This window comes from Kogia breviceps, chromosome 12 (genome assembly GCF_026419965.1).
Source record: "Kogia breviceps isolate mKogBre1 chromosome 12, mKogBre1 haplotype 1, whole genome shotgun sequence".
NCBI classification, from domain to species: domain Eukaryota; kingdom Metazoa; phylum Chordata; class Mammalia; order Artiodactyla; family Physeteridae; genus Kogia; species Kogia breviceps.
The window spans coordinates 6,595,945-6,615,472 of record NC_081321.1 but is presented as its reverse complement, the minus strand read 5'-3'; the positions used below and the strand labels follow the sequence as shown (position 1 = coordinate 6,615,472).

Below are 19,528 nucleotides of genomic sequence, written 5' to 3'. Positions count from 1 at the left end.
CCCAAAACAGAATATTGATCACCCTTTTTAATTTGTCCCATCTCCTAGGTAAAATAAGATATAATTTCTATGTGCATTATTATTGAAGTCATAAAAATATGAGTACACATGCCTCACATTTTTGTTGTAGTTGATAATGTTGTGTGATCTGCCACCCCAAAGAATATACACAACATTACTTCAAAAAAGGCAGTGGTCAAAAGTATGGTTAGAATGATCTCATTCCTTACAAATAAATGAGTAATATATAAACAACACATGCACATGTGCACAGGAAAAAATATGGAGCATTACACCAAATGATTAACTCTAGTGAGTAAGATTATAGAGACCTTTCACTTTATCTGATATCTATTTTTCTGGAATAAACTTAAAAAAAGAAAAAAGAATAAGTATACATTGTTTTCAGTGAAAAATACTTTTAAATACAGATCTGATTATATCACTGCTGTGCTCCAAACTCTTCAATGATTTGTTGCCTACAGAAGAAAATTCACATTGACACAGGAAGCACTCAAGGCCTTACACAATTTCATTCACGCCTATCTAATCTGATCACACAAACTACATCTATACTCTTTTTATTGTGATTTTCTCTGCCTGAAATATGGTTATTTACCTTTTCTGCCTGTTGCCATACCTCCGAGGCCTAGCTCAAATGTCCCTCCACTTGCGTTCTTTCCAATCCTCAGGAACAATTAATTATGCCCTCCTGTGTGCTCACACAGTACCCCCCCTTTTTTTTTACAGTTCTATTATAGGACTAACCATAATCTTATGTACTATAGTTGAGTGCACATATGAATTCCTTTAGAGTCCCTTTGTTTTCTTCCGGCGCTCAGAACAGGGCCTAGATTACCAAGATTGCAGTTCCGAAGGGGAGAACAACAGGCAACGTCACTACAGAATATTAGACTTATGGGACTCATAAACTTCCATGGTGACACCACATAAGATTGTGCCAACTGTGTCTGCACACCCAGACCACCATTCACATCATGGTTTGTGCCAATAGCGCCTTCCTTCCCCCAGCCCAGCCGTGCCTGATTTCCGGTCTTGCATGGAGGACCTGAGGGAGAAATAAAAAGTGCAGACGGGAGGAAGGGGTGTGGTATCGTCCAGAAGGCTTCCCCTTTGAGAAGGTAGGTTGAGAAAGACCTGAAGGCTCCGTGGTAGTTGCCCTGACAAAGTAGGAGGGAGGGAGATAGAAGAAAATTGTGTTCTAGGTTGAGGGGACAGAGTAAGGGCTGGAAGGTTGGACTATGGTGTGTTTGTGATCCTGCAAAAATGTCCACATGGCTGACCTGTAGGGGGCCAAGGGAAGAGAAGAAGCTGGGAAGTAAGCAGGGATCGTATCACAAATGGCCTGATATGCCAGGTGAAAGGGTCTGGACTTTATTCTGAGGACCACAGAGAGCCAGTAGGTTAAGTACAGTAAAAACACGAACACAAATTTTAGAAAGATTACTGATTGTACTAAAACTAATTAGGAGCTTTCTATAATAGATGACAATGGCTTGAACTGAGGTACTGGCGGGGGGCTCAGAATATCAGGTATCAAAAGGACTTAAAAGTACATTTAATGCAAACCTCTGCTCTCAAGGATTTCCTTGAGAGGCAGATCTTATGATTTTCTGTTTGATTTTATTTTTCCGAAAATACAGATGGGAAAATAAGACATACAAACAGTTGTGACAAAGCAGGAAAAAAAATACAAAACCTGTCGGTGGGGTATTCATTCAATAAACGTCTACTGATCAACTACTACATATCGGGTCCTAGGCACAGTTCTCCGTATACCATAGAAAGACATAACAAGGCTTAGAGCGACTGCTAAGCTTCAGGATATGTGCTATCTGATCATGGAGAAAGAGCATTTCTGAGTGTTGGGGGCCCTCCTTGTAGGATAAAATCTTTTAGAAAATATTTCAGCTATTCCTCAGTTTGTTTCTCTAGAACAGAGGCAAGGTAACGTACTCATTAGATGATCAGGTGATCCTCTGTAGCATTCCTCACCTTGAATTGGGTTTGGAAGGATAACCTTAAGTTTATCCACGTAGGAAGGCTGTGTGGATTGACCTTCCCTTCTCTTTCTCCTATGTTGGAAAGAACTATTCCTCCTCCAACTTGCCACAGTTTTTACCAAGGGGACTTCCCCACGTGGGGGGGGGCGCACGTTTATTTTCATCTTGAACTGTTCCATATCACTTTCTCTCTCCTGCTTGGCTTTTATCACCAACCCCGTGGAGCCATAGATAACACTTTATAATTTAAGAACAAAAGATATTTGGAATGTTAGGTACTCAGACAAGGAGAGATGTCTGGGGCGGAGCATAAGCAGGAAAAGGGGAAAGGTGAGGTAGGTTGACATCTCCTGGCAGTAGGCGCAGGAGTTCCCATCTCCAAAGACCTCTCATTGCCTGGAGACACTGGTTCTTGCTTAGGATTAAGTTAGGTTCTAGAAACTCTAAGAATTAGATAATCTCTAAGGTCTCCTCCAGTTTTAAAATTCTACAATTCTCGTACGATTTCCACAACGTATCTTTTCACAAGGTCAATTTGTAACGAGAACTAGATAATTCTTAATTAAAATTAGGACTGAGGATCTGAGACTCGTAGATAAATCTGGAAATAGAAGTTACATTTCTGGGATCTCCTACAGTTCCTTCGGTAGATTCCTATAAAAGTTATCGAAAACATTAACAACCTTTTGCCTTTAACTTTTGGCCCCTCTTACAATCCAAACACCAGTAAAATAAGGAGTATTAGCTAGGGAATTTGTTTAAGTTGTGCAATGTGTTTTGAAGAAAGTAATTTATTTTTAATATGTGGTATAAAAGAAACAGGTAGAGTTGCCAGATCTAGCAAAAACAAAAAAATAAACTAATAGAATGCCATTAAATTTGAATTTCAGGTAAACAATGAATAATCCTTTTAGTATAAATATGTGCCACGAAATGTTTGGGACATACCTATACCACAGCACTATTGCATGCGGCACCTCTCAACAGAGAGAGCTAAAGTTCTGCTCCATCCCATGGGTTGTTAGGGGGATTAAATCAGAAAAAGCGGAGGAAGTGCCTAACACAATAAATAAAAGTTCTTTTTGCTTTCCCCTTAGGCTGAGGAATATGATATTGATAATTTTCAATCATTCATGTATAGACTGCAAAAAAGTTCAACCCCAGGCACCCTGCATACTCCTGGTTCATTTTTCCCTGCCGTCCATCTGTCTTAGCCACAGAAATGAAAAAAAATGAAAAAACACTCAGTATTGGATGAAACATATTTAGAAAAGTAAATCTGCCTGTGGCGATTAAAAAGTCATAAATTATTGTGGTTTAGTCATACAATAGCTTCCATTAGCACAAAAAACTGGCTTTATATTGGGCAGCTTCAGGCGTTAGAAAAATGTATGGTGTGAAGTGAAAGGCCTATTCCCCTATTCCCCTATTCTTAACCACTGCACCACCAGGGAAGCCCAAAATAAATTATTTTAGATGTCAACTTAAAAATGTGTGTGTGTGTGTGTGTGTGAGGTGGGGGGTACATAGTTTTTCAAAACTATTTTCTGAGTAAACAAGCCAAAAGGGAGATCACTGCTTCTTTCTTTCTGTGTTGCTCTGGCACCACCTTCCACCCTAAATCTCTTCCTTTCTCTGTGGTTCTATTTCTCATACCCCATCAAAGCCTATCGTATGGGGGACTTCCCTGGTGGCGCAGTGGTTAAGAATCCAGTTCTTCCTCGGGGCTTCCCTGGTGGTGCAGTGGTTAAGAATCCGCGTGCTAATTCAGGGGACACGGGTTCGAGCCCTGGTTTGGGAAGATCCCACATGCCACGGAGCAACTAAGTCCGTGCACCACAACTACTGAGCATGCACTCTAGAGCCCGTGAGCCACAACTGCTGAGCCCTCGCAGCACAACTACTGAGCCTGCACGTATAGAGCCCATGCTCCGCAAAATGAGAAGCCCGCGCACCGCAACGAAGAATAGGCCCCGCTCGCGGCAACTAGAAAAAGCCTGCTCTGCAACAAAGACCCAATGCAGCCAAAAAAAAAAAAAAAAAAAAAAAAAAAGGCTTATCATGAACAGCTTCCTTTCCTTCTACCTTCTGCCCGATCTTTAGCTTAAATGTTCTCAAGTTTATTCTCTTTTTATTCTCTTCTCTTGGGGGCTTTGCCGATTCATTGCTAGGACGGCACTCTCAGGCCTAACTAAATACACCAACGCATCACTAGCTCACCTCATCTGGACTCAGCTGGATTCTCATTTCCAGCCCCTGTAAACCCACAGGACCAGGAAGGGAGCCCCAAAGGCACACATCGCCACCTGGCGGCCGATTGCTAACCAGACCTGGCGACACCAGGATGCTCTCAGTGACACGGGGACAGGCCTGAAGGCAGATTGGCAAGAAGCACCAGTCTCGGGTGGAACTGCCAGGGTTACTCCCTCTGCTTGGGTAACAGCATCTTCTCTGGCTGGAAAGATCCTTCCAAATCTGTTTCTCTCAAAATTCATTTCATCTTTCATAGTCCAGTGTAAATGCCATGATCCCTTTTTTCTGCCCTTTCGAGTTAGAGGATCTCACTCCTCTACAAGTCCCAGAGTGGGGTCAGCATTTCATTAGAAGTCAGGGAGCTCCACATCGCCTAATCCGAACTATTTCTCCTCCTCTAGTTCCTCAAAGACTCAGGTCCTTTGAAGTACATGCCATCAGGATATTGCAATATGCTTATCTCCTGGGCCACTTCCCCTCATTCTCTGAAAATTTAAAAACCTGACTCATTCTCTTGGTTACACAACTCCTGCTGTCCTCATTTCTAGTGACTTCGTCATCCTTGGAAACAATTCATCCCACGCACTGGCCTCAGTGTCTTATCCACTCATTTCCAATCATCCCGTTTTCCAGCCCACCTTAGTCACTTACTCTCACGGTGACACCCTAGCCCTGGTTATTAGTAATAAATGCACTCTTTCCGAAACTTCTGTTTCTTGCATCTCACTGATCGTTATCACCTCTTCAACAATTTCTGGACAGAAGTAGGATTTTTAAGCTATTGACTCTATCAAATTTTCACTGCCTATCATCCTTCTAGTTTTACTTTCCATATCTCCCAACTTAAATGGTTTGATTCATCACTTTAAACACTCCTTTGTATAAACTTGCAACTCCCTAGCACTTCTTTCCCTCCTGCTGTAGTCCTTGGTAAAACCCCAGCCCTTGTTAAATCCAGTCTAATTACTCTGCTTGCTTGCATTCACTAACTAAATAAACATAACTGGAGAAAAATCCACAACCGTGCTAACTGGTCTCACATTAAATTAGATGATAATCTCAAGTGGGCTCGATTCGCTCCCTATTGTCCAAGAAAACAGTTTCACACCTTTTCCTCTCGACTCAAATTTCCAGGATCTCCTGTCCTTTTTCACACTTAGCTGATAATCTCATTTCTTATTTCTTTGAAAAACTAAAGAAATTTCTCATCTTCCTATTTCCCTACCAAATCGAATTTGACACTCACACTCAGCTTGCTTCTTGTTGAAACAGACTGATTGTCTAACATCTCCTAAGGCTAGCCCGTCCACCACAGAGCTGGATCCCTTTACCTCTGACCTTACTCAAGAATTTTGTCCTAAAAGCATTTCCCTTATATCGTCAAATGTTCCCTTTCTACCAGATCCATATCATAATGTCTCTGAACAACACTCTACCTTAGATAAAGACAAACTTCAGAAAAGTAGGTACTTCTGGCATGGTAAGAAGCTAGAGGAGAATCTTACAATACATACAAGATTCGATTTCTTAAGCAGGGTGGGTATCAAGGTGTTCATTTGCAAAATTCTTGCCTTGTTCACAAAGACGATGCTGAAAGCGAAGGAAGCAGTGCTGAAAGGCATGCTGCGCCTCTGAAGGCAACCCAATATCCCTGGAAGAGCACCCCCGGGAGAAACGAGCTTGACCACTACGCCATCATCAAGCCCCCTGACCTGGGTCAACCGTGAAGAAGACAGAAGGCAATAACATACTTGTGTTCATTGTGGAGGTCAAGGCCAACAAGCACCAGATCAAACAGGCTGTGAAGAAGCTCTGTGACACCTACATGGCCCAAGGTCAACTCCCTGATCAGGCCTGATGGACAGAAGAAGGCATGTGTCCAACTGGCTCCTGATTATGATGCTTTAGAGGTTGCCAACAAAATTAGGATCATCTAACCTGAGTCCAGCTGATTAATTCTAAATATAAAATTTTTCATCATAAAAAATTCTTATAATACATCCATTCCTTCAGAGTAATGAAAGAAATAATTCTTCTCTTGACCTCAACTCCCTTCTCAAGGTAAGCACCCCTTTAATGTAAATTCTTCCAATTCCTCAAACCATTCTCTATTAAACCTACTCCAATTAGGCTTTTGTCCCTCCTGCTTTGTTTGAACGAATCCTATCAAGGTCATCAGCGAACTCCATCTTATCAAATCCAAGGGTCAATTCTCTATCCTTCTAACTTGACCACTCCAAAACATCTGACAAAACTCATCACTCTCTCCTTGTTCGAGTAAATTTCTTCCCTTGGCTTTTCATACACCAATTTGCTCTGGTTTCTCATTTATCTTACTGCCTTTTATCAGCATTTCTAAATGCTGGAATGTTCCCAAGGTTCAATCCTTAAGACACTTTTCTACACACACTCACTCCCTGGGTTCTCTCCTCCTGGCCCATGGCTTTAAATACCATTTACATCCAGTCTCAGTCTCCAGTGGGACGTGGTCTTTAGGCTGTAGACTTGGACTTCTCCATACGGAGGGCTAATGAGACTCAAAGCCAGGAGTGCCCCAGGCTCCTGCTCACTCCTCTCCTAACTTGTTCTTCCTCCAATTTCCTACCTCAGTTGCTTAAGCTAAAAATCACGGAACTAATATTGACTTCCGTATTACGTTTGAACCCCATGCTCAATTCATTAGCAAGTCCTGCCTGTGGAATCTGGCAGTTTTTACTACCCGTTACTACCACCATTGCCCAAGTCACCATTATCTCTACCAATAGAACAGCCAATAACTGATCTCTCTGCTTCTACGTTTGCCCCCTACAGTCCATTCTCCCACTCACAGCAACAGTGATCTCTTAAAAACATAAATCTGCACTTACTTGTCCCCTGGTCAGAATCCTTCCAGTGGCCTTCCAACATATTTAGAAAAAAAAAGGTAAGCGTCTCATCATGGACTACCGGGCACTACGTGACCTGCTCTGGGCTGTCTCCCCACCTCACTTCCAGCCACTTTTCTCCAGGATGCACCACACTTCTTCCCTGCTGTTCTTTGAATGCATGGGCCAAATGCAGGCTACCCTGTTTTTGGTTGTCGTTAATTTGTTTTTCTTAACTTTTTGAGATAATTATAGATTCACAGGTAGCTAGAAATAACACAGAAATCCCACATGTTCCTCACCCAGTTCCCCCTAACGGCAACATCTTGCATAACACAGTCACAGTATCACAACCAGGGAATTGACATTGCTAAGTCTACTCACCTTATTCAGATTTTGCCAGTTTTACATACACTCACTTCTCTGTGTGTGTTTAGTTCTACGTAATCTTATCACTAGTGTAAATTCTTATGACCACCATCCCAGTCAAGAGGCAAAATATCAGTAGTTCTGTCAGAAGGACACCTCCGAAAAGAAGGAGAAGGCAAAGGAGGAGGAGGAGGAGGAGGGGGAGGAGGATCCCTCGTGCTTCTTTTTTTTTTTGTGTGTGTGTGTGTGTGGTATGTGGGCCTCTCACTGCTGTGGCCTCTCCCGTTGCGGAGCGCAGGCTCCGGACGCGCAGGCCCAGCGGCCATGGCTCACGGGCTTAGTCGCTCCGCGGCATGTGGGATCCTCCCGGACCAGGGCACGAACCCGTGACCCCTGCATCGGCAGGCGGACTCTCAACCACTGCGCCACCAGGGAAGCCCCCTCGTGCTTCTTTTTTATAGCCAGTCATCTCCGGCCCCGAGTCCCAACGAGTGACAACCATTAATCTGTCCTCCATCCCTACAATTTTGCCATTTAAAAATGTATATATAAAGAAAAACAAATAAAAGAAAAACATGCATATAAATGGGACCGATTTTAGTTTGGGCTGCCGTAACAGAGTAGCATAGACCGGGTGACTTAAACACCACTTATTGCTCAGAGTTCTGAAGGCTGGAAGTCCAGGGTCAAGGTGCTAGCATGGTTGGCTTCCAGTTAAGATCCTTTTCCTGGTTTCCAGACAGGCATCTTCTCACTTTATTTATTTATTTATTTATGGCTGCCTTGGGTCTTCGTTGCTGCGCGCGGGCTTTCCCTAGTTGCGGCGAGCAGGGGCTACTCTTCGTTGCGGTGCACGGGCTGCTCATTGCGGTGGCTTCTCTTGTTGCAGAGCACAGGCTCTAGGTGCGTGGGCTTCAATCGCTGTGGCTCACGGGCCCTAGAGCGCAGGCTCAGTAGTTGTGGACCACGGGCTTAGTTGCTCCGCGGCATGTGGGATCTTCCTGGACCAGGGCTCGAACCCGTGTCCCCTGCATCGGCAGGCGGATTCTTAACCACTGTGTCACCAGGGAAGTCCGTCTGTCTTCTTTTTTTTTTTTTTTTTTTTTCGTCTGTCTTCTCTTCAAATACCATCTGGGATTAGATTTCAACTTATGAATTTTGAGGGAACACAAACATTCAGTCCATAACAAGATCACATAACATGTAACCTTTTGAGGTTGCTTCTTTTCACTTGGCATAATTTCCTTGAGACCCATCCAAGTTGTTGTATGTATCAGTAGTTTGTTCCTTTTTATTGCTGAGTAGTATTCTATGGTAGGAACGTACCACAGTTTGTTAACCTTTCATCAACCTAAGGACAATTAGGTTGTTTCTAGTTTTTGGCTCTGACAAATAAAGCTGCTATAAACCTTCAAGTACAGGTTTTTTATGATTGTTTTTATTTCTCTGGGATAAATGCCCAAGAGTGCAATTGCTGGGTGACATGGTAAATGCATGTTTAGTTTTGTAAGAAGCTGTCATATTCTATACCAGAGTCGTTGCACCATTTTATACTTTCACCAGTAATGTATGAAGGATCCAGTTTTCTGCATGCTCGCCAGAAAATGGTGTTATTATTTTTCATTTTAGCCATTCTGAAAGGCACATAGTTATACCTTATTGTGGCTTTAATTTGCATTTCCCTAGTGGCTAATGATGTTGAGCATCCTCTCATGTGCTTATTTGTCAGCTGTATAATTTCTTCAGTGAAATGTCAGCTCAATGTCTTTTGCCCATTTTATTAACTGCTGATATTTTTAATAACAGCTTTATTGAGATATAACTCACATATTATACAATTACCATTTAAAGTGTACAATTCAGTGGTTTTTAGTATATTCACAGGGTTGTGCAGCCATCATCATAATTAACTGTAGAACACTTTCATCACCCCCAAAAGAAAATCCTTACCCGTTAGCAGTCACTCTCCGATTTCCCCCAAACCCCCAGGCTTAGGCAACCACTAGTCTACTATTTATCTTTATGGATTTGCCTACTCTGGACATGCCATATAAATGAAATCAAATAATATGTGGTCTTTTGGGACTGGCTTCTTCTACTTAGTACAATATAATGTTTTCAAGATTCATCCATGTTGTAGCATGTATCAGTACTTTACTTCTTTCTATTGTTAAATAATATTCCATTTTAGGGAATTCCCTCATGGTCCAGTGCTCAGGCCTCAGCGCTTCCACTGCCGACATCTGGAGTTTAATCCCTGGTTGGTCAACTAAGATCCTACAAGCCACGCAGTGCAGCCAAAAAAAAAAAAAAAAAAAAAATCCATTTTATTGGACATACCACATTTCATTTATCCGAGCATCAGTGGATAGACATTTGGGTTGTTTCCACTATTATGAATAATGCTGCTATGAGCACTCAAGTCAAGTTTTTGTGTGGACATATGTTTTCATTTCTCTTGGGTACACCTACGAGTGGAATTTCTGGGTTGTAGGGTAATTCTATGTTTAACTTTTTGAGAAATTGCCAGCTGTACCACTTTACATTCCTACCAGCACTGTCTCAGGGTTTCGATTTCTCCACACCCTTGCCGAAACATTCCAGTATCTGTATTTTCAATTATAGACAACCTAGTGAGTGTGAGGTAATATTTCACTGTGATTTCCGATGTGCATTTCTCTAATGGCTAATGATGCTGGGCATCACTTCATGTGCTTATTGGCCATTTTTATATCTTCTGAGAAATGTCTACACAGATCCTTTGCCCATTTAAAAAATTGGGTTATTTGTCTTTTTATTATTGAATTGTAATAGTCTTTATATATTCTAGATACAAGTCCCTTATCATATACATGATTTGCCAAAATTATCTCCCATTCTGTGGGTTGCCTTTCCATTTTTTAAAAAATTAATTAATTAATTAACTTATCTTTGGCTGCGTTGGGTCTTCGTTGTGGTGTGGTGGCTTCTCTTGTTGCGGAGCACAGTCTCTAGAGAGCAGGCTCTGTAGTTGTGGGGCATGGGCTTAGTTGCTCCGCGGCATGTGGGATCTTCCTAGACCAGGAATTGAACCCATGTCCCCTGCATTGGCAGGCAGATTCCCAACCACTGCGCCACCAGGGAAGCCCCTCTTTTCACTTTCTTGATGGTGTCCTTTGACGTCCAAAAGTTTTTAATCTTGATTATGTCCAGCATATCTATTTTTTTCATTTGTTACTCATACTTCTGGTGTCATATCTAAGAAACAGCTGCCTAATTCAAGACCATAAATGTTTATATCTATGTGTTCTTCTAAGAGTTCTATGGTGTTAGCTCTTACACTTAGGTCTTTGATCCATTTTGAGTTCCTTTTTGTATATGGTATGAGGTAAGGGTCTAACTTCACTCTTCTGCATGTGGCTATCCAGTTGACCCTGTAACATTTGTTGAAAACACTATTCTTCTCCATTGAATGGTCTTGTCATCCTTGTTGAGAAATCAGTTGAACACGAATGCATGGGACTTATTTCAGTACTCTCAATTCTATTCCATTGATCTATATGTCTAATGTTATGCTAATACCACACTGTCTTGATTGTAGTTTACTGTTGAGTTTTGTTGAAAGGGCTTTTTATTTTCTAGATGCAAGTCCTTTGTCAATATGTGCTTTGCAAATATTTTTTCTGTGGCCTATCTTTTCACTATCTTTATAGGGTCTTTTGCAGAGCAAAAGCTTTTAATTTTAGTGAGGCCCTATCTATCTATCTATCTATCTGGGCCTGTGCTTTTGATGTCAAGCCTTTGCCTGTTTTTGTAAATAAAATTTCACTGTAACACACCATGCCGACCTCCTTACATAATGTCTGTGGCTGCTTCAGTAGCCATATGCTGAATAGTTGTAACAGAGACCACATGGCCCACAAAGCCTAAAACAGTTACTATCTGGCTCTTTACAGAAGAGGTTCTTGACCCGCTTCTCTAATCTGCTAAACCTTTATACTCCAGGGCCCTTACACACTCCCTCTGTCTGAAACACTCTTTCCTTGGATCTCCTTCTCACCGCTGGCTCTATAGTGTTATTCTGGTTTCTGTTCAAATTTACCTTAGAGAGGCCTTCCATGACCATACTATTTAGAATACACAACCCTCCCCATCATTCCACCATCTACTGCCTTACTTTATTTTTCTTCATAGAATTTATCACTTCCTTCACTAGAATAAGCTCCATGAGGGCAGTCTCGGGCACCAACAGTGCCTGTCATATAATATCACTCAAGAAATACTTGAATAAATAAGTGAGTCGCAGACAATGACGTGGAAACCACGTCTTTCCAGGAAAAATAATTCTATTGATATTTATTATCCCATAAACTATTTTGTCAGAGGAACAATACTTGAATGAAAGAACAATAGGCCTGATTCCCTTCATGAACTATACAATGATGTTTATGTGTCATTTTACTTCCATGGCATTCCCTAACATATCGAGCTAAAGAGTTACATACGGCTGGAGAGCAAGGATGTTTGAAAGGCTTTACATTTGTTTTCTAACTCTGTATTCCTTCCTGATCTCCTCTTGAGCCTGAACTGAAATTCAATGGGTCGATAATAATGTAGGTTATCTTTTTCACACTACAATTGATTTCTCCTGATTGCTCTTGAATTCTGAACTTCTTGATCTGTCTATAGGGGAACAATGTAGAACAGAGGAAAGGAAAGAGAGCTTTGGCATAAAGACACTGGTCACAGGCCAGATCTAGCACTAGTTATGTGACCTTAAAAACATATCTCAAGATCTTAAACCTTGTTTTCAGATAGTAACATCTGCCTCATGAATAAATGTAAGTAAATAATAATTAATTCCCAATTATTTAACATCTTCTGTATGCCAACGTGAGATTATATATATATCTGTCCCCGGTTCCTGGCATAGAGCTCTTAAAACCCTTGTAATTTCCTAAGTCATAAGAGCACTGGGAACATCTCTTGTTCTAATAATTGTCTTTGACCAGGTCCCTGACACAGGGCTCCTAAAACCCTTATAAATTCCTAAGTGATAAGGACACTAGGAGCATCTTTTGTTCTGATGAGGTGACTGTGGGTGGGCTCCTGGATGGCTCAAGGATGGGGGCTGGTCACCAGCAAGACCAAGCCATGATTGGAAGCTTGGAACTATCAGCCCACCCCTCATCCTCCAGAGAGGGGAGAGGGGCTGGAAATGGAGTTAATAATTGATCGTGTCTATGTGAGGAAGCCTCCATAAAATCCCAATAGTAGGAGGTTTGGAAAGTTTCCAGGTTGGTAAACACATCACACCGGGAGGGTGACACACCTCAACTCCATGGGGACGGAAGCTCCTACGTTCAGGACCCTCCCAGACCCTGCCCTATGTATTTCTTTATCTGGTTGTTCATCTGTATCCTTTATCATATCTTTTAATAAACTGGTAGACATACGTGTTTCCCTGGGGTCTGTGATCCATTTTAGCAAATTAATGGAACCCAAGGAGGGGGTCATTGTAACCTCTGATCTACAGCTCGTTGGTCAGAAGCACAGGTGATAACCTGGGCTTGCAACCAGCGTCTGAAGTATGTGTGTATGGGGGCCAGGACAGCAGCAGTCTTGTGGGACTGAGACCTTTACTTGTGGGACCTGGTTAGATAGTGTCAGAATTGAGTTAAATTTTAGGACATCCAGTTGGAGCCACAGAGAATTGCTTGGTGTGCAGAAAAACCGAGATTTTTTCCTTTACAGCCAAATACTTTGATAAGTGCTGAGAATATACTATCTAATTTAATTGTCACAATAATCAGCAAAGATTGATGTCATCCAAAGAGTTAATTATAGTGTCTGGCTGATAGGTATGAAATAGGACAAACTTTCATAGCCATTTGCATCTGGCTATGTCAAAATGGCCTTGTCAAAAGTAAAATCACTGTTTTTTTGTTTTTTGTCTTTGTTGGGGTATAGTTGGTATAAAATCACTGTTTTTCTTTTTCTTTCTTTGTTTCTTTTTTTTTGCAGTACGCGGGCCTCTCACTGTTGTGGCCTCTCCCGTTGCGGAGCACAGGCTCCGGATGCGCAGGCTCAGTGGCCACGGCTCACGGGCCCAGCCGCTCTGCGGCACGTGGGATCTTCCCGGACCGGGGCACGAACCCGCATCCCCTGCACCGGCAGGCGGACTCTCAACCACTGCGCCACCAGGGAAGCCCAAAAGCACTGTTTTTAATGCCAGTAACAACAGCAACAACTATCTTAAACCTTTGCTTATCCTTAATTCCCACTACAATTCTGGGGACTCTGTCGGTTAATTTCTCTATTATTGAGATGTTTCGCAGGCACGTACTTCTCTTTTAATAAAACAACCACCACAACGACGACATATGATATCTTAATGATAAGGCTGGCATAATTAGGAAGCTCTCAAATAACAGAGGTAGACTACCCTGTATGATTTTTGAAATGGAAAAACGCAGTAGTATCCAATCTTAAATAGTCAAATCTAATTATTAAATAATTATGCAGCAGGGGGAGCTTGGTGGGAGCTGGGGTAGACGGGGGCACAGTGGCTTTGCTCACCATTGGTGAAGGGGTGAACACATTTTAAAAAAGGATCACTCCTTGACTTCTGTGTCTCACACCTTGTCCTCACAGTGTTTCTACCTGTGTCTTTCCACAATAGCCTTAACAACTATCATGTAAAAGTACCATCTTCAAAAATGTATTGACTTTCTAGATTTTCCAAAAGATGCGATGTATTGGAAAATGTGCTAAGGAAGAGCAATTGCCCTCCCTGTTCTTCCCCCAGCTCTGCTTTCCTTAGTTTGACCAATAAAAAAATTGGGAAAGAATCTGGCAGTCTGATAAGACCGCCATTCAAGATTCCAGTGAATTCCCTGAGAACGAGCTTATTTAAAGTCTTTCTGGATATGATCACATGGGCTAAACCCTTGGCTTCAGGCAATACGTGATCTAGTCACCAGACGAAGCCTACCCTGACCCCATCCCAGGCCAAAGGGTCATAAATTCTTTAATATCTTTTTGTGACTCGTCATCACAGTGCTTTGCAAGTAATATGACTCAGTAACACTTTAGAGTCTGCTCTATAAGAAGAGTTCTTATCATGGTGCAAACTTAGCTATGATTCTTCACACCTATATAGTCATGGCAGTTTTTAAGGACATTCCCTCTCGTCCAGTTGTGTATAATCTTACTGAGGCCTGTTTGCAATTACAATGCTGAACACGGATACTTTATCATTTTTATTATTCTTGATGTTAAAGCACAATGCCACAAATGGCAAATACTAATTAATTGTGAATAAAAATAATATGGGAATGTACCAAGTCTATTGGCTGCAATAGTCTCTCCCACCACCACTTATGTAGGTCCACATGAATAAGACAACAAAAGTTTAGGGAAATGACAGGTATTGAGATTGCTAACATAACCATGACAAAACAAGCTGATACCAATCTGACATAAATTCTTAATACTCACATCCTGTTTGTTGCTCTCCATCTCTCTGCTATACTAAGAATTGACTCGCCCTCCAATTCTTCTTTAAGGTACTGCTTCCTGTAAATTGTAATTGGCTAGTTATTTATTTGCTTTATCTACTTAAGCTCCTTGAGAGATGACGCTGTGTCAGCCCCCCGACCCCCTGGCACACCAATAAGTACTTGTGGAAGTAGGTGAAACCTCATATAATTCTAGTGTCTTAGATTAACTCAATTCTGGGGTCCTCAACAAAGCTCTTTCCACTTGTTCAGTAGCCGGTGGGAAGAATTTTATCAAGTAAAGGGAGAGAAAATGGAAAGAGCTGAATATGGTGCAAAATGGAACCTCTATATTTTGAGTCATTGCTCTGTCACCAACTAGCACAGTTTCCCCATCAGCAAAAGGAGCAGGGATTAGGTGAACTTGCTGTCATAAAATTCTGTGATTTAATGTGGCTTATTTTGCCATGTAAAATTAATAAAATATTTGAAATAAACCACCTCCTCACAGCCTCACCTGAGCCTAAACAGCATCAGTGAGCTGCAGTGGAGTCAGAAATCAGGACTCGGCTTAACCAGTTATCAAGTCCAAGTGTTTCCTCCTTGACCAGCTCTCCTGACTTGGATGCCTAGTTGGGGATCAGCTGAGATGTATGGTGAAACACTACTATTATCTCCTGAGTTTATTAGGAGGAAGGGGAGAATTAGGACAGACCATTCCTTTGACTATTCCACAGCCTCCTTATTACCCTTGCCTTTCCATTTCTCTCTGCAGCCCCCGCCTCCCGGTGTCTCTCCTTTCCTCTGTCTGCTAGTTCTTGGCTTCCAGGTCACCGTCATTCCGGGAAAAAATAAAAACCAAAAACCTCTACAACTCTTCTAACTCAAATAAATATACTTTTCTTTAAAAGTAAGGTGCTAATACTTGCAGTGAATGAATGAATGAGCCATAATTTTCTAAGGAAATTCCAATTTTCATCTTTCAAAACCCTACAGAGCTATCATTTGCATAGCACTTAAACTCCCGGTAGGTATCTTTCAAGGCCAGCACAGTTCCCTTTGCCTGGATGGTTTTTCTACGGCTCTCACTTTCTTCAGGTCTTTGGTCAGAAGGCACTTCCTCAGACCCATTCCTTCCCCCACCCGCAAATGAATAAGCCAGTCCCCTCCCCATTTCTTACTACATATTTTCTTCATAAGATTTATCACTGCCTGGCATTTTATTACACATCCACGCATTTTCTTATCTATCCCTTCCCTAGAGTATAAACTCGCAGGAGGGCAGGGCCATTGCCCACGTCGTTCACTGTGAGGTCTCCAGCACGTGGAGCAGGGCTCGGACACGGTAGGTGCTCAGGAAATAACAAATATTCTCTCAAGTACTCTGAGGCAGGCTACTTGCTAGTTTCTCCAGAGCCCCAGGACCCCCTTTGCCCTTAGTCCCGCCCAACCGTGAGTCACCACCCACCTCTACCCGAGCCCAGCTCGGAAGCTCGTCCTCCCGCCGGCCAGCCACAGGGACAGCGCTGCGCACCCACCACCCGGACCGGGCAACTGCGGTTGGGCCCGGCGGCTCCGCTCAACCGCCCATCTCCGGGCTCACCCACGCCGCTCCGCAGGTCCCAGGAGGCCACGCCCGCCCGGGGGTGACAGCGATGCCGCCACTGCGCTTCCGCCCGGCCGGCTGCGCGGCCGTTAGGACCCCCGCGCAGCTACGAGATGCCCAGGATTCTGTTTTGAACGACCCGTTGATGTGGGAGGAAAACGTGACTCGTGGGTCCGGCTGCCTCCGTTAAGCAGGACGCAGGCAGCCACCCGCGGCGTGAGCAGGGGTCGCGCTCTTGAGTCCCCCCACCGCGGCCCCAGTCCTACTTCTCACCTTAGCGCCGAACACACTGGCGGGGCCGCAGCCCACCCCGCTCCCACCCTGCGCGCCGGCGTCTTCGAGGAGAGAGCGGGGAACCCTTTACGGGGAAACGACTCTGGGCCCCACCATCCTTAATGCCGCCGTTAAGAGGGTGTTAACATTTCTGCTTTAAGAGATACCGGTTCCCTCAGCGCCTCCGCGCCCCGGGGGGTGTTGCCCTCAGACAACTCTGCCGGGTGGGCCGGGGTCGAGGCTGAGAAGGCCGAGGGCAATTTCTAGTGGTTCTTTTGGACCCGGTGGCTCTTTTCTAATGAAAAGCCTCAAACGTCTTTCCGTCCACCTCCTGGAAAGGACTCTTTAAAATTTGGGGTTAGGAGTAATAAAGGTCGTCCCGCGCTGCCTCGTGGGTGCTGTCCGGGGAGGGGTTGGTGGGCAAGAGAGAGACCGGTGCTCTGGAGAGTGTTCTCCCCCTCGTCCCCTAGCTAACTTGGAATTATTTAGAGCCTCATAGTGATAGCGTGGCCTTTAGCAAGGGCTGAGTCAGTAGTGACAAGGTTTTTTTTAAAAAAATGTCTTCATTACACTTCTCAAAAGGGAATATTCCCGGTGAGCAATAAACTCAGGAAAAAGCTGTGCAATTGAATTGGTCATATCAGGGAACTCCAAATTAAAAGCACAGGAGATGCTACCGTACACCCACCAGGATGGTTAAAATGGAGGAGGAGGAAAAGGAAAGAGAGAGAGAATGCCAAATACGGGAGGCCAGAACTTTCATACATGGTTAATAGGGGTACAAGTTGATAAACTGGCGCACTTTGGAAAATATTTAGCAATATTTATTAAAACAGAACATACGTATATAATGGAATGTTACTCAGCCATAAAAAAAATGAAACAATACCATTTGCAGCAATATGGATGGACCTGGAGATTATCATACTAAGTGAGGTAAGTCAGAGAAGGATAAATATTATATGATATCACTTATATGTGGAATGTTAAAAAAATGATAGAAATGAACTTGTTTACGAAACAGACATAGAAAACAAACTTATGGTTACCAAAGGGGGAAGTGGGGGGGATAAATTAGAGTTTAGGATTAACATATACACACTACTATATATAAAATAGATAGGGGCTTCCCTGGTGGCGCAGTGGTTGAGAATCCGCCTGCCGATGCAGGGGTCACGGGTTCATGCCCTGGTCCGGGAAGATCCCACATGCCGCGGAGCAACTAAGCCCGTGAGCCATGGCCGCTAGGCCTGCGCGTCCGGAGCCTGTGCTCCGCAACGGGAGAGGCCACAGCAGTGAGAGGCCCGCATACCACAAAAAAAAAATAAAATAAAATAAAAAATAAATAAAATAGATAAACAACAAGGACCTACTGTATAGCACAGGGAACTCTACTCAATATCTTGTAATAACCTATAATGGAAAATAATCTAAAAAAAATGTATGTATACAGAATCACTTTGCTCAACACCAGAAACACAACATTCTTCAATAAGAAACACAACTATACTTCAGTAAAAATTATTTTTAAAAAATAAAACAGAAGATATGCCTGCCCTGTGACCCAACAATTCCACCCCTAGATATATACTCAATAGAAATGCATACACACGTTCATCAAAAAATAGGTATTAGAATATTCGTCTCAACAGTATTCATAACAATGCCAGACTGGAAATAATCCAAATGTCCTTTAAGAGAAGAATGGATAATTACATTGTGTTATATTCACACAGTGGAATATTATACAGCAACGAGAGTGAATGTGCTACAGCAACCTGCAATTATATGGATGAATCTTACGAAGTTGAGTGGAAGAAACCAGGTGCAAAAGAGGACATATCAAGCGATTCCATTTATATAAAGGTTCAAAAACAGGCAAAACTAAGCTGTGGTGTCATAAATCTAAATCTGTGGTTACCCTTTGGGGGGTTGTGACTGGGGAGGGACACCAGGACTTCTGGGGTGTGTTCTGTGATTTTGTCGGGGTGCTGTTAACTTTGTAAAAACAATAATCGAACTGAGCATTTTCCATATGTGTTTCACTTAAAAATGTTTTTAATTAAGGAAAAAAAAATGGACTTCCCTGGTGGCGCAGTGGTTAAGAATCCGTCAGCCAATGCAGGGGACACAGGTTCGAGCCCTGGTCCGGGAAGATCCCACATGCGGGGGAGCAACGAAGCCCGTGCGCCACAACTACTGAGCCTGCGTGCTGCAACTACGGAAGCCCACGAACCTAGAGCCTGTGCTCTGCAACTAGAGAAAGTACTGCAACGAGAAGCCTGCGCACCGCAACGAAGAGTAGCCCCCGCTCTCTGCAACTAGAGAAAGCCCGTGTGCAGCAACAAAGACCCAACAGATCCAAAAATAAATAAAATAAATTTATTTAAAAAAGAAAAAAAAAGCCTTAACTATTATTAATTTGCCCAAGTGCTCTATTCAATTCAACATACATTCATTTTATAGTCACTATATTAGTAAATAAGGCACTAGGAGGCACTGTGGAGTCCAGGAATGAAGTCTCTGCCTCCCAGGAGTTCATCACTAGGAGGCGTTACAAATGTCACTACTTGGGCGTAGTCTTTACTACTATACTAACTGTTAGGGAAGTCCAAAATAATTACCTTGGAAGAAAGTTGGGTAAAAGAATATGCATCTATG

General features: G+C 42.8%; 2 long non-coding RNA genes across 3 annotated transcripts in view; one reads left to right on the top strand and one right to left on the bottom strand.

Moving 5' to 3' along the window:
• LOC136792246 (uncharacterized) overlaps positions 1-16,977 on the bottom strand; it is a 50,374-nt gene extending 33,397 nt beyond the window's left edge. For both annotated transcript variants that reach the window (XR_010835752.1, XR_010835751.1), the window contains exons 1-2: positions 16,868-16,977; positions 14,990-15,067 (exon numbers count right to left, since the gene is read on the bottom strand). This is a non-coding gene — a long non-coding RNA (uncharacterized lncRNA). The remainder of the gene's footprint in view (positions 1-14,989; positions 15,068-16,867) is intronic.
• On the top strand, positions 16,502-19,258 carry LOC136792247 (uncharacterized). Its single transcript, XR_010835753.1, has 3 exons — positions 16,502-17,803; positions 18,604-18,733; positions 18,935-19,258. It is a non-coding gene; the product is annotated as an uncharacterized lncRNA (long non-coding RNA).
• Positions 19,259-19,528: the final 270 nt, after the last annotated feature.